This window comes from Mus pahari, chromosome 6 (genome assembly GCF_900095145.1).
Source record: "Mus pahari chromosome 6, PAHARI_EIJ_v1.1, whole genome shotgun sequence".
NCBI classification, from domain to species: Eukaryota; Metazoa; Chordata; class Mammalia; order Rodentia; family Muridae; genus Mus; species Mus pahari.
The window spans coordinates 10,103,689-10,118,250 of NC_034595.1; the positions used below are offsets into that span (position 1 = coordinate 10,103,689).

At 42.0% G+C, this 14,562-nt stretch overlaps 1 long non-coding RNA gene across 1 annotated transcript; it reads left to right on the top strand.

Annotated features, from left to right (window-relative positions):
* The first annotated feature begins 567 nt into the window (after positions 1 to 567).
* LOC115064240 lies at positions 568 to 5,586 on the top strand. Its single transcript, XR_003844063.1, has 3 exons — positions 568 to 640; positions 1,411 to 1,463; positions 5,558 to 5,586. It is a non-coding gene; the product is annotated as an uncharacterized LOC115064240 (long non-coding RNA).
* The last annotated feature ends 8,976 nt before the right edge of the window (positions 5,587 to 14,562 follow it).

Here is a 14,562-nt window from a genome sequence, read left to right on the forward strand (position 1 = left end):
TGGTGAACTAGAATGATAGCACTAAATAATAGAACTAACCCCACTCCCCACCCCACCCCCCACTTTGCACAGTATTCTTTCAAGATCATTCAGAGGCTTCTCTTAATGAACCTAAATTCATCATCCATCCATCCATCCATCCATTCACTCACTCATTCAGGTCCAGCAGACATAGACCTACTGTGTACTGTCTCCAAACCTGCCTGCCAACAGCAGCAAAGGGATCTTGGAACCTCAGCAGGTTTTCAGTGATGGTCTTTGGGAGAGCACTTGATTCTTTTGAAGGGAAGCTGAGCTCATGGGAAGTGCTGGCTTTGTTTTATAAATTACTTTTTGTTGTTATTTGGCATTCCTAACATGAGGCTTTTTTCAAATAAAATGGTCAGTTTGCAAGACTTTGGCTCTGCCGCTTCTGAATGACCCTCTTGCAGCAACAACAGTGCAGAGCATGCTGGGAAGAATCTGAGTTCCACAGAATGCTCAGTGACCCAGCGTTGTCTTTGTCTGAACCAGGACCTACTTACTGCTGCTGGGGCTTTAAAGGAGCTGGTCTACAAAATGATGACTGAGAAGTTTTAGGCTGCTGTGGTCTGGCATTTGGTCTGCAGCTTCTGAACACTGACAAAAATAAAGTGAAGGGGTAAGTATGTCTTCTTGAATGCCTCTTAACGGGTGGGTACTGAGCAACAAAGGCACACAGTTAATGATAACACATCTCAATAGTGTGCCTGTGAGATGAGATCCTTCTCATTCTGTGTGTGTGTGTGTGTGTGTGTGTGTGTGTGTGTGTGTGTGTGTGTGTGTGTGTTAGGATGCATGCAGATACATAGTATATGGTATATTTATTTACATGCCTTGTGGCCAGGGGACAACCTTGGGTGTCATTGTTAGAATCACAGTCTACCTTCTTTGATGAAGGGTTATTCATTGGTCCAGAGCTCACTATCAGGTTACACTGGTTGTCTAGAAAGGCCCAGATCATCCTCCTGTTTCTGACTCTTCACCACTGGGATTACAGCATGCACTATTATACCCAGTGTCTTAACATGAATTCTAGGGATCAAACTCAAGTCTTCATGTTCACAAAGCAAACAGTATACTGAGTGGTCTCCCTAGCCCGTAGCCTGATATTTATTTTTTTAGGATGATAAGAGAGGGGAAAACTGAATTATTCATGATCCCCAGCTTCAGAGCAGCAGGTTTTGGAGTCTAATTCCAGAAACGTCTGGCTCCAAAGCTTATTATAATTCTTTGACAGTTCCTAGAAGTCACACTTCCAGTGTTTGAGATGTGCCATGTGTTCTAGGTTCAGTTGTCTCATGAAAAGAGATCAATAGAAGCCTGGTATTACAAATGTACAATGCCCAGTCACGTTGGCTCATTAAAATTCAAGACATGTCTCTCCTTTAGGTTTCTGCTCTTCAACATGTGACTTGCAAATGGCACAAGGACTACATTGCAAAGTAAGTATAGAAGTTGAAAGTACATAAATGTTGACAGCTATTGTCAGAGCAACTTCCGTCATGCATCTAATAACAAAAATTTGGAGTTTATAGTACACATTTTTCCCTTTTATTTTTCTCAGAATCAATTTTATTATGACCTACAAACACATCAGTGCGTCACAGTTTTTAAATTAAATAAAAATCTGAGAAGCAGAAGTCTCATATTTGAGAGCTGTCTGAAAGGATGAAAGGGTTGTGTGTGTGTGTGTGTGTGTGTGTGTGTGTGTTCTTCAAATAAATGCCTAGAATAAAACTCTGTATAACAGAATAGCCTTTCACGTAAAGAATGACTTCTAGCTGAAGCCAGTTTCAGAGTGTGTTGTGAAGAGAGGAATCCCAGGGAGGCAGTGAAAAAACATGGGTCCCGGCAAAGGCCACCTTCTTACTCATCTGTCCCCCAGTGAGCACACAGGATGCTCCTTCCTCTGGACGATTGCAAGCAACACTGTAGCATTCCCTTGGGTGCCCAGATGTCTCTTCATGGGTCTGTTTTCAAATCTCTTGCATCCATTTCCAAACCTGGGCCTGGAAGATCACCTTCTAATTCCATTGTTGAGGAATCTCAATGCCATTTCCTGGATCACCTGCTCCCATTTTACACCCCCAACAATGGTGATGGGGTTCAAGCATTCTCTGTATGGCACTCTCAGTCACTTGTTTTCTGGCTTTGATCACGAACATCTAAACGGGTGCTTAGTCCTGTGCTTTTGCAACGATGACAGGACATTTCTGAGAGAGCACCTAGCCCACACCTAGAGCCCAGTACCAGTTAGAATCTCAGCGAAGTATCTTTCAATGGAGATTAAACAACAACAACAACAACAACAACAACAACAACAACAACAACAAAAAACAGGTTTTCATTTTGCTAAAGAGATAACCTGAGATACACACAACTTACCTAAAAGTATTGGTCACAACACAACAACATTTACACTCATCTGAATACACACACACACACACACACACACACACACATTTGTAAACATTTAGAAAGGTTACTATATTTTTTAAATTACAAACTCCAAGATCATCTATCAAATCCAGCTGCTGCATTATTGTAAGCATCTGGTCAGATGTTTTTCTGGATAGGAAAACATTTTGAAGGTGAGTGTGTGAAAATAGGCACATAGGCTGCAGTGTTGCTTACCCACAGCGGTTCGATCTGTATGGCTTTGCCCAGAATGCAGACGCTGAAAAAGTGTGTCAGAGCAGAACATTGCTATCTCTTGGTGGGAAATTGATGGCAGGCGCTTGCTTCTTATCAGTTCCAAAATGAGAATACATTACTTCTCTAATCAGATAAAAGTAAAAGTGACTCCAAAAAAAGCAGGGCTAATCTTTCAGGAGTGCTGGGATAAAACAGAGCTTCATCCTGATATGTCTGTCCACTGAGGACTGTCGGCATGGGTGGGGTGGAGAGCTGAAGGTGAGTGCCGAGGAACCCAATGAGGGTCTTCACAATTCTCTGTACTTTCCAAATGTTCTGCAGTGAGCCAGTGTTTCTTTCATGCTTTCAGGATGAAGAATATAATTAAACTTTTTTTTTTTTTTGAAGAAGAATAGATTTAAAAGATTCCCCCCCCCATCAGAACTGAGAGAGCTTTGTCTTCCCTAAGGAATCCGACCACACCGTGGTTATTTTTATCTAACAGCATTAAGGCATCACCACAACCCCTCTCCCCTTGTGTATGTGTGTATGTGTACATATGCGCACACACACAAGTGGGGTCAGTGTCGTAATGCTCTTATTCTGTTGATGAGTGGGGAAATCTGACTTGTAAGGTAAATGGAATGCACATGTAGTCGCCCTGTCTCTTCAGTCATTTCCTTTTGAAGTGGGCTATCCAGACAGAGGAATGTCAAGGTTCTCCCCAATCTCGGACACGTTCTCCCTAAATCAATTGCTAGGGTTGCTTGGCGCTTGAGACACAGGCAGCATTTGGAGGGTGTGAGGAGATGCACTCAGTCAGCAACTTCCAATGAAGAAGTAATTTTGGACCAGGCAGGAGGGAGACATGGAGACTTTAGTAAGGGTTTCTGGGATGAGCAGCTGGCAGTTGACAAGGGAACACGAGTAAACAAATACATTGCATATGGCAGTCTTAACCAGAAAGCTAAAGGAGCATTGTAAGCCCAGCCAGAGTCGGAACAATGGAGGAACAACTCTGTGGCTACCCTATACACAGTAGCCAGCCCTCTCCCCCTCCCCCAGCTCCCCCTCCACCATCTGTCTTTCTCTGTCACATCATCTTGCACAATATCCTACTTTGTTGAAGCTCCTGCCATCGTATTTACTTGTGGGGTATACTGTAATGGAAGCTATGGGAGTGGGGACACTTTGTCTCTCTTCATCCCTGTGGTGTGTCTACCATTCAAAGCCAAGCTTGACTCTGAGAAGCTCAGAGCATCATGGTGCCTTCAGTATTCCTACCTCAGAGCTGTATGTGGGCAGCCATCGGCAATAGAATGGAAAAATGATCGAATCTCTAGGTTCATAGCAAGCTCCAGGTTTTCGTGTCCATGAGCATGCAGTTTCGTGGTCTAGGTTTGGTGGGGAGACTGTTGGACATCGTAAAACACCAACTGAAAATGTCTATCCCACCATGACACCACTGCCCCCTGGTTTTTTGAATGTCAAGATGGGATTATATTTACTTTCTAAACTTCTAATACGATTTTTAAAAATGATGCAATATTATAATGAAATTGCAAAAGTCATGCTTTATTTTAAGTATCTTCATGCAACGAACCAATATCTCCAAGACAGATTACTGGAGTTATCCTGTTAGTCACAAGAGAATTCCAGTATTTTAAAACAACTGTTATAGTGTGCTTGGACAGTATGTTCTAGCAACAGGGCATCAATTTAAAATTGCATAAGAAATGACTTGTGTTCTTTTAGGTGATTTCATTTAGAAATAAAAATGTCTCCAGTCCCAGTTTACCTGCCTGATATCCAGGCTGAGCAGTCTCTGTCCCAGCTCATACCTTACCATATTCCCTGCAAACCTCTTGACACATCACAATGGCTCACCAAAAGACTAATACACAAATATTTAGGTGATGACTCAATGAAGACGTGGATGAAGATGGGAGCACAGGAAAGCACAGGAGTTCAGTCTACAGATAGGAACACGACAACAGAAGCTGGACTGTGGGAAGATGAACAGTTTTCCAGCTAAGCAGGCAGGTGTGTCAAGGTATGGAATTGACAAGTAGAACCAAGTGTTCTGGGAACCACATCAAGATCAAGGTACAGATAATGCAGGGGACAGAGTATGAGAGGTGGCACAGGGCCAGATCCCAGAGAGCTGGGGAAGAACGTGGAGAAGCACTGAAGGCCTTGAAACAAAAAACCAGATGAAATTCCACTCACCTTGTAGAGCTCTCACTACCATGCCGGTGTGGAGCAGGGGCCAGCAAGCATGTAGGAGCCCATCACTCTTTATAGGCTCTTGAAAGGAAAAGGCTTGTTGAAACAAAATCCTATCCATGTGTTCCTGTAATGGCTGCACTGTAGCAAGTTCAGGTGTGGGAAAAGTCAATGGGAACTTCAATGGCTGTGAGGCTTCTTGGGGACATGTAGATAATGAGATCTCCAAAACAGTAGGACAGGCAAGCCTGGAGCATCCTGGAAGTCCAGGTCTTGACGTCCTTGGTTTTGTAGAGGTGGGTGGGAAAGGGCGGGGGAGAAGAGCTCTGTGCTGAGAGTAGGGTTCTGGGAACTCTCAGTGTCCAGTAGAGACACACAGAAGCCAGAAAGGCCCAGAGCCCTGGGGAATTCTGTCTTATATACAAAATAGTCCATTGCTGAGGACAAGAAACAACCTACTCTGGCCAAGCACTAAGGACAACATTGTTTCTACTATAAAACAGCCCCAACTGGAGACCTGAATGGTTTTCCTGTGTATCATCAGTCTGAGTAATATTCTAGTCCACACCAGAATAACACCACACACAGAATGAAGGAGGATACTCAGTGACAGCCAGAATTTCTCTCTTTACATCCAAGTAAATTGTTATTCATGGGCTTCTTTTCTTCTCTGCAGATGCCAAGCTAAGGAGACACACAGGGCTTAGGTAAGTCACACACATGAGACCTATATTTTTGCATATAAGGCATGTAACACATGTAAATATTTATGACATATATCATACAATATGCAACCTGTGTAAGAAATGTATTTGATGGTTTGTTCTAACTTAAAAGTTCATGTTCCAAAGGAGAAGGAGCTGTTTAGAAGCAGGAAGAGTTTATGGAGAAGCTAACAATATCTTGTCTCTACACTAACCCTAAAGCTCTTCCGAGCTCTAATTCTGCAAACCACAGTTTGGATGATCAAACCATAGACATCTACTGTCTTGATATGGCTTTTGAAGGTTGTCATTTTCCATATCATGTGCTAAAGACCTCCATGGCCCAGGATGGTTCATGCAGGCACATATGCAAGAATGGTGTTACATTTGCAAGTCACAAATGCTTCCCTTAAGCATTTTGGCCTCCTGCCTACTCTCATGCCTGTCTTCTGAAGTGGGGGTGATGGGGATAGATGTGGTTTTGTGGACCAACGTGGACATCCCAATCCAAAACCCCGGCCAAGCCTGGGGGTATGTATGTCTTCTCTCTGGTCCTGGGGTGGAGCAAGGCAGTGATTTCACCTTGGTACATCTGCTCTGTGAAGTGCAGCCTTCTCTTAGCTGAGCTGTGCCAGTGTTGGGTGCCTGTGGATCTCATGAAAATCCATGCACTCCAGCAAGATTTTATCACATTGAAAGTCATCTCTCGATAGCATCTTGCTGATACCTGCCTTTCGATGTGTTCCAAGTGTAGGTGGGGATCAGGGAGGTTATCCACTCTTCAGAACAAACAGGGACAAAGCAATTTCCAAAACAGAAATTGGCAGTATCTTTGTGTAAGACTTGAAGAGGAGGGAGGTTGGCTGCTGTGCAGTCTGCGTGGGTAATTTATGTGAGACTCACATGTCTTTTCCCACTGAGAAAGAGAAAGTCAAGTCCAAAGCTAGGAGGATTGTGTGTAGCTGGAGGAATGGGGCTGTCAGTCTGGCATACTCCTGCCTCTCCAGCTTTCCTCACCATGACTATTCTAGCCGTCAGGACTTCGCTCAGACGGATCTTCTCAAGGCTTCCTTCATCTTAGCCAAAGCAAGGCCATGAAGAACTTGATCCAGGTCTGAAGTAGACTTGAAGAACAGGGTACCTAATTTCACAAACTACCTGGGTCCATATTAATAGTCTAGGATATCAGAACAAAAAGGCACAGCTTGGAGGTTAAAAACAATGGAAATGTGCTTTTCACATTCTGGAAGTCGGAAGACTGGAAGCTGGATAGTGATCATTTTAGGCACGCCCTACCATACTGAATGTCCTCTTCAGAGCTTCTGAAGATGCAAGAGAGCCTTCTGATAACAACACCAGGCAGAGCAGGCATGGTGGAACACACCTATAAGCTCAGAACTCATGGAAGCAAAGACAGGAGGATCGGGAGTTCAAAGCCATCCCTGACTGCATAGCAAGTTCAAAGCCAGCCCAGGCTATATAAGACTCTATCTCAAAAATGTAAACATATATACAGAAAAAAATTAAACAGACCTCTGGCCTCAGTGATGCAAGAATGTGATCCCAGCGACTTGGAGACTGAAGCAGAAAGACTGAATGTTCTAGGCCTGTCTAGGTTAATTTACACAGTTTAATGAAATCTTATTTCAAAATAAAAATACTAAATGGGAATGTAGTTTGGTGATGGAGTACTTGCTTAGCATGAGAGAATCTTAGGTTTCATCTCCAAACTGCAAATGATAATTATTATTAAATATAGTAATAATAAAAATAAATTAAAACAATTTAAAGTCCCCTACTTTGCTGATCTCATCACAGTTTATTACATAAGCAAAAATTTTACTTCCAAATAAAGTCACATTCACAGATATAAAGCATTGAGACTTAAGTTTGCGTCTTTGTGGAAGGCCCAGCTCAGTCAATAAGTGATTACATTCACTTTTAATAACACCTTTAGATAATGATCTGTGTTGGCTCCACTAATTAGGGCCATCCCTTCTTCTACATACCCCCAAATTGATTTCCATGTCTATTTGTGTCTTATTCTTCCTTATGGATGTTGTAGTCAGGAGAAAATGAGCAAGAGCAATGGGAGACTTAAGAATATTCATTTGGTCTCCTCTATCCTACTCTGAGCTTGGTGCAGCCTTTCACCAACTCATTTCCAAATGTATTCTTTGACCTTGCTCTTCACAGTGATCTGGCCTTAGGACATCTCTGTCAGAATCCAGGGCTAGATGAGACAGAGGCATAAGACTCTGGCCAAGAAAGTCCCATGAGGCCTTAACGGTGGGTGTCACAAGTGTTTAGTGGAACAATAACTTCTGTGGTTGCTGTTGAATTCATACAACAGCAACAACAACAAACCTCCTACAATGCAGAGACAAAAGTTTGCTTCTGTTCAATTCCCTTTTTGGGCAAATCCTGGTATTCATGGATCCTTACAGCAACTTAAATGGAAGGTTCTCCACCTACGTTTACAAGCCATACCACCAGGCCAAAGCAGATACCTGCAACATGCCATCGAGACAGGAGGCTGTTGGAGAGAGACAGGAGGCTGTTGGAGAGAGACAGGAGGCTGTTGGAGAGAGACAGGAGGCTGTTGGAGAGAGACAGGAGGNCAGGAGGCTGTTGGAGAGAGACAGGAGGCTGTTGGAGAGAGACAGGAGGCTGTTGGAGAGAGACAGGAGGCTGTTGGAGAGAGACAGGAGGCTGTGGAGAGAGTCTGGCTGTTGGAGAGAGTTTTTCAGAGTTCGACACTAGGTGAGCTTGGGTGAGTTCTGCATTCCCAGACAGACTCCAAGGTCCATTCCAGGCCACAGAGCAGGAAGATGATATTCAGAACACATCATAATGATGGTTTGGAAAACACAGCTCTGTCCTTTAGGCTCGCCCTCAAAGTCACAGGATTCCTTCAATCTCTGGGATAAATGCTGGAAGTAGGTTTTGTGGTGAACTGCTCGAAGCAATACTGGAAAGCAGCTGTGGTTAATACGGGGCATCTTGGAGTCAGGCAGCCTAAATCAAACTCAGACCCTCACCTTGGAAGTAAAAAAATCAAAATCACTTAACATCTCTAGTCTCGTCTTCCACACTGGACTACTCTTGGCAAAGTTAACCATTTCATTTTCTTGAGCTAGTCTCAAAAATCACCAAAAACTCAGTGGCTTGAACACACAACTCGATTTGCTCAGTTTGGTTTCCAGTGGAGTTCAGTTCCATTATGCTAAAATGGAGGTTTCATGGGTCCTGTATTCTTTCTGGCAGCTCAAGGGGGGAACTCCATTTCCTGGGGAAAGTATTTTTCAGCATTGCATTTCCAGTATTCTATCCATTTGGTCCATCTTCAAAGCAAGAGCATAGCACCCCATCTTCAAATCTCTCTGCTTCCTTGTCATATGAACTTTAGCCTTTTGTTTCATATATGCTTTTGCCTGCTTCTGATAAAGACTTGTGATTTGGGTTCTGGAGAGGGCTAAGTTGGTAAAGCTTTTACAGTGCAATCTTGAGAACCTGAGTTAGGATTGCCTTCTGGGACTGGCAGTGCCATCTGGAATCCCATCACTAGGGCAGCAAGAAGAGGATATTTGGAGCTCAACTGGCCAGCTGGGAGTGACCCTGTCTCAAAGCAAACAATCATACAAACAAATAAATAAATGTAGAGAATGATTGAGAAAGAGCTTGACCTCTGATCTCCACATGCATGTGTAATTACACACGCACATACACACCTGTTAACTAAACTACATTCTACACATATAAATAGATGTGGGAAATAGACATACATGATTGCTCTTGGGAGTTACTAAGTTTCCCCAGATCCTTAGTTATCACATTTGTGAGCTCTCTTTTGCCATACAAAGTAGTAGTTACTGATCTCAGTGACTAGACATCAGCTGTGTTGGGGGAGTGTTGGCTTTACTGCACGCAACAACAGCAAATACATGCTCTGTCGTCTTCCCCTTGAATCCCAATCTGCTGCATTCCTTCAATTTTCTTCGCCCTTCTTCCTGGGTGTGATCTCAGTTATACCTTTCCTGGATTTAGTATTACAGCTCTTTTCTCCAGAAGACACTGGAATCAGAAAGCTGGGTTACTATACCATTAGCCAGCAAGTTTTTCCAAAGGATAGATTGTGCCTCCTTTCTCATCATGTACATGACAATCTGTGTTCAAGAATATACTGGACGATGGGCAAGCCCCACATCCAGAAGTAGTTGGCCAAAACAAAACATACACGATGGGTTTTAGGTGTGCTTTTTATTTTGTATTTTTCTCTGATCTTTTTATTTTGTTTGTCTCTTTTGATTTTAAGTTTTATCTCCCTGAAAGAGAGAGAAGAGAGTAGGAGGGAGACCATGAGTTGGTGAATTAGGTGGGTAGGATCTGAGAAGAGTTAGAAGTTAGGGGACGGAAGCGAACATAATCAAAGGATAGAATTTATTTACAAATATTAAAGGAAAAGACTGCTATGAATGCTTCCAATTGTCTGTGATACGCCGCAAGCATCCTGGGTGTGTCCACAAGAACCAGGTTCTGGCAGCTGCAAGGAGTAACCTGGTCGAGAATCAATTTCTCTGAGTTGATTGGCTGAGCCTTGGTGACACCCTCCACATTCATACTACATCTACATCCATCCATGTCAATATCCATATCAATGCCCACATCTACACAAGTTGACTGTCAACATACACAGGTTAAAGAAACAGCCTTCTTAAATAGTCAAGTAGATTCAGTCTTGTGGAACATACAAAAAGGATAATAGGTCTAGACTCTTCTCGGTGCTGATAGCCAGTTCATCTGTGATCTTTGTCTCTCTTACTACCACATAACACTTATTTTTGTATCTCATACTTTACAGAGCCAATGCTGGACCACAAATCTTGGCATCTCTAGAAATGCAAAGTCAGCAGTAATAGATCATGCTTATTATGGGTCTTTATGTGCTAGGAAGGGAGTTCACAACAACCTTTCAGTTGGTATCAGTGCAGAAAGTGAAGGTCACATGTATCAAGTAATCATTAAAACAAACAAACAAACAAACAAAAAAGTTGCCAACTCTTCAGCTCAAGTCTTGTTTCCCCTGTTCTTCTACTTCCTGTGAATGGAAACAATACCAATTCTCAAAAGGTTCAATGCAGTGGGAGTGTGCTAAGTGGGGTTGAGTGTATGCCCTGTAGACAGCACAGGCTGATAGGAAGGTGAGACACAGAAGGTAAGTCTCCAGTGCCGGCAGGAAGGCCAGTGACATCCTTGAAGGATACCTGCTTCTCATGGGACAGATGGGGAAAGTGAGTCACTTAGAAAGACACGCTCGCACAGGGATTATACCGAGGAGTGGGAACATGACAAAGCCCATGCCTGGGCTTTCCAATCACACAAGCTCTCCCCACAGCCTCTCTCCACTGAGCCAGGATTCAGGTTGCCAGATTCAGTAAAAACCAAAAGAGGATAGTGAAGTCAACATGAATTTCAGGTAAACAAACATATCAATATACTATAATACTATAGCATATATAATATAATATAATTTTCTGTCTTTCCTGTCTTCATCAAAAATATCGATACCGTAAATCCCTCTTGTGAGTCAATTCTTCTGATCTGATTCCTTGTTCCTCTAATTGAAGAACAGGATCAGTGGGTGATTTGAGACTGTTCAGAGGCCAGATGCTCTTAGTGTCTGGTCTTCCCCCATCTTCTGGGGCAAGTGCTTGGACTCTGAAAGGCACATCCATGGGGCACTCAAATCACTTCCTACAGCAAGGTTAATGTCTGAAGCAGTCCCTTATGGCATGATCTCTCTGAGGATGAGGTCAAATAAGGATTGTCAGTCTTAAAAGTAATTATGTGGAGAGTTAGGAGTGAGGGTTGAGACAATGGGGAGCCAAGAAAGATGGAGAAGGATGCAGAGAAAGAGAAGCAGGAAAGATAAGAAGCAGGCCATATAGGGAGTTACTCTCTTCTTGGAAATTGCTACCTTTGGCACCTGAGACAAATCATTTTTGCTCCCTGAAGTATTTCCTTGATGTATATTTAAAAAAAAGACCCTAGTTTCAAAAGGATTATATAAATTAGCAGAAAATATGGGACATTTGACTCTATTTATGTAATACTTATAGTAAGCATGGTTGGTTCTTCCTGATCATCTTCCTTGAGTCTTCAGTGGCTCTGAAGTTATCAGTGAGACAATTAATCTTCACATTTTAAACTGATATTCAAGTCGATCAATAGTTTCCCCAGGAGAGTCAGTTTTCCCTATTCAAAGGCTCCATGTCTACAGATTTTCCCAGCTGTGAGTCAATTTTTGATAACAACCTTTTGTACATATACAGGTTTTATTGTCATTATTCCTCAGATAACATAGAATAACTGTTCACATAACATTTATGTTGCATTAAGAAATGCATAATTATGTAACATGGAAAGGAGGGTGAGTATAGGCTATATCCAAATATTAAGACATTTGTATAAGGGTCTTTGAGCATCCATCAGTCCCACAAACATTTTCCTAAAGATGAAAGATAATTTATATTTGGTAAGCAAGACAGCGATAATGGTTAAGCCAATCACAGTCTTTATTGACTCCAGCTGGTCAACCAGATCAGGTGTCTGCCTTCAAGGAGCCCACAGACTATAGAGAAAGGGATGCATCAAATAAAATAACCTTATAATAAATTATTCAATTAAAATTTAATAAATAAAGGGACAATGAGATTAATAACCAAGCTCTGAGAAGCTAAAACTAAAGAGAGTAAGCAGAGTGGATCCCTAGGTACTTTTAACAAAAGAGTACAAGGGTAGAAACTTAATGTGCCAGCCAAATAAATAGACTTATAACCAAAGTGAGACATTCTAGGGTCTATATTTGTCAAACTCTAAAACACAAGGCTGTAGACTTTAGTCTGAGCAGAGGTTTTTGCTTTTGTTTTGTTTTGAGAGGGAAGGTAGTTAGATATGAGGGAAAGAATTATATTGAAATCCTATTGTTGTTCTTCTAGGTAGGGACCAGACAAATTGGGCTTAAGTAGGATTTGGACAAAAAGATGGTAAACATCCCTGGATGACTCTCATTTGGAGACAGAATTGAGATTCATGGAGTTGTGCTTTGTAGAGAAGCAGAAAGGGTTTCTGTTTTGTTTTCACGGGAAGTGAGAGAGCATTTACAAGGACAAGGTGAGCCAACATTAGCTTTGCATCCTTAGGCATCAGTTCGGATGTGATCAGGTGATGGAAACACCTAACTGATGTGTTAGAGAAAACATAAACAAGCCAGGGTGTGAAATGTGGAGGCTGGAATGAGGGTGTAACAGAGAAGATGGAGAGATAGGAAAACAGAGATTTGGCTCACCAAAATGTCCTCAGACTGAGCAGGGGACTCTGCGAAAGTTGACAGTGATCGGACTTGTGGGAATTAACGCATCTCAAGAGATGCTCAGGACTGGTGCCAATGATGGCCAAGCCTACCCCACCCCCACTCTAGGTTTCACAGTATACCTACCATTTCATTGTTTTACTTATAAATGCACTGGCTTTGGTTGATAGAAATGATTTATTCAGCCGGGCGTGGTGGCACACTCAGGAGGCAGAGGCAGGTGGATTTCTTAGTTCAAGGCCAGCTTGGTCTATAGAGTGAGTTCCAGGACAGCCAAGGCTACTTGGAGAAACCCTGTCTTGAAAAACCAAAAAAAAAAAAAAAAAAAAAAAAAAAAAAAAAAAAAAAAAAAAAAAAAAAAAGATTTATTCATTCAGCAAATCTATAATGGTGGATGTTAATATCAATTATTGCTATTAATGCTACTGCATGTTTTTGTTCCAAGAAACCTCATAATTTTGCTTTGTAACCAGAAAAGAACAGCAAAGATGTTATAGCTTTCCACTTTTCAAAGTGGGCTACTGTCACCTCATCAGCCACAGCACATACCCCTGCTAGATACTGATGAAGTACCAAGAAACTTGTTTTGCTTAAAGCTACTCTTAAAAGAAGCCCGTATTTATGTTTTCTAAGTAAGATAATTAGTCAGAAACTCACATGGTATAATTTCATAGATATTATGCTGCTGGCTAGTTACAAAAATAATCGAGTATGGTTCAGAAAGATGACTCAATTTTACAAATGAGTTGTACTGGAGTAAATATTTACTTCTAAATGTGATTTTGTTGAAAAACCTCTCAAAGCACTTTCATTAAGCCTGCATGATGCACAGGCTGCATAGTTATGAAGCCATTATTCAAAGAGTGATCATTTTTAAACATGGAGAAAAGCACTCCTTTAATGCATCCAATACATTTTGAGCTGCAGGCTTGCCAAGACTTGAGATGAACACTATGACCTTGATTTCTGGCATTTATCATAGTTTACACATTCACATATGAATGTGCGTACGCACGCGCGCGCGCGTGCACACACACACACACACACACACACACACACACACCACTCCATAAACAGCTTTTAAAAAAATCCCTGGACATCCTACCTCTTCCATTTTATGACTCTAGTCCTTTATATAGATTTTCACAATCAACCATTTCTAAGTTCTTTCTGGGGTCATGTTTTTTTCTTTTTCAATCCATTTCCTGCACACCACTCGACTGAGTGCTGTAAAATTGCACTGTGTTGCTGGTATTTACTTCTTAGTATTTTTAGATGATTGTGAGAACAAGGTCTGAACTCCTTACCCTGGACATGAAAATCCCTGACTCCGTTGTCACCCTCCTGTCTCCTTTCTGTGAGGCGTGTTATACTGAGCACTCCTTTCTGTCTCCAAACACTGGAGCTCTCATCCCAATAATCCTCCAATCCCGAGATCACTCTTCCGTCTGTCTTTTGGTCTCTGTCTGTCTCTACATGCTTCTTTCTTCCTTTTCTTACTCTTTCTCTTTCTCTGTCTTTTTCTTTCTAACTCTTCCTCTTTCTGTGACTCTGATTCTCTCTCTCTCTCTCTCTCTCTCTCTCTCTCTCTCTCTCTCTCTCTCT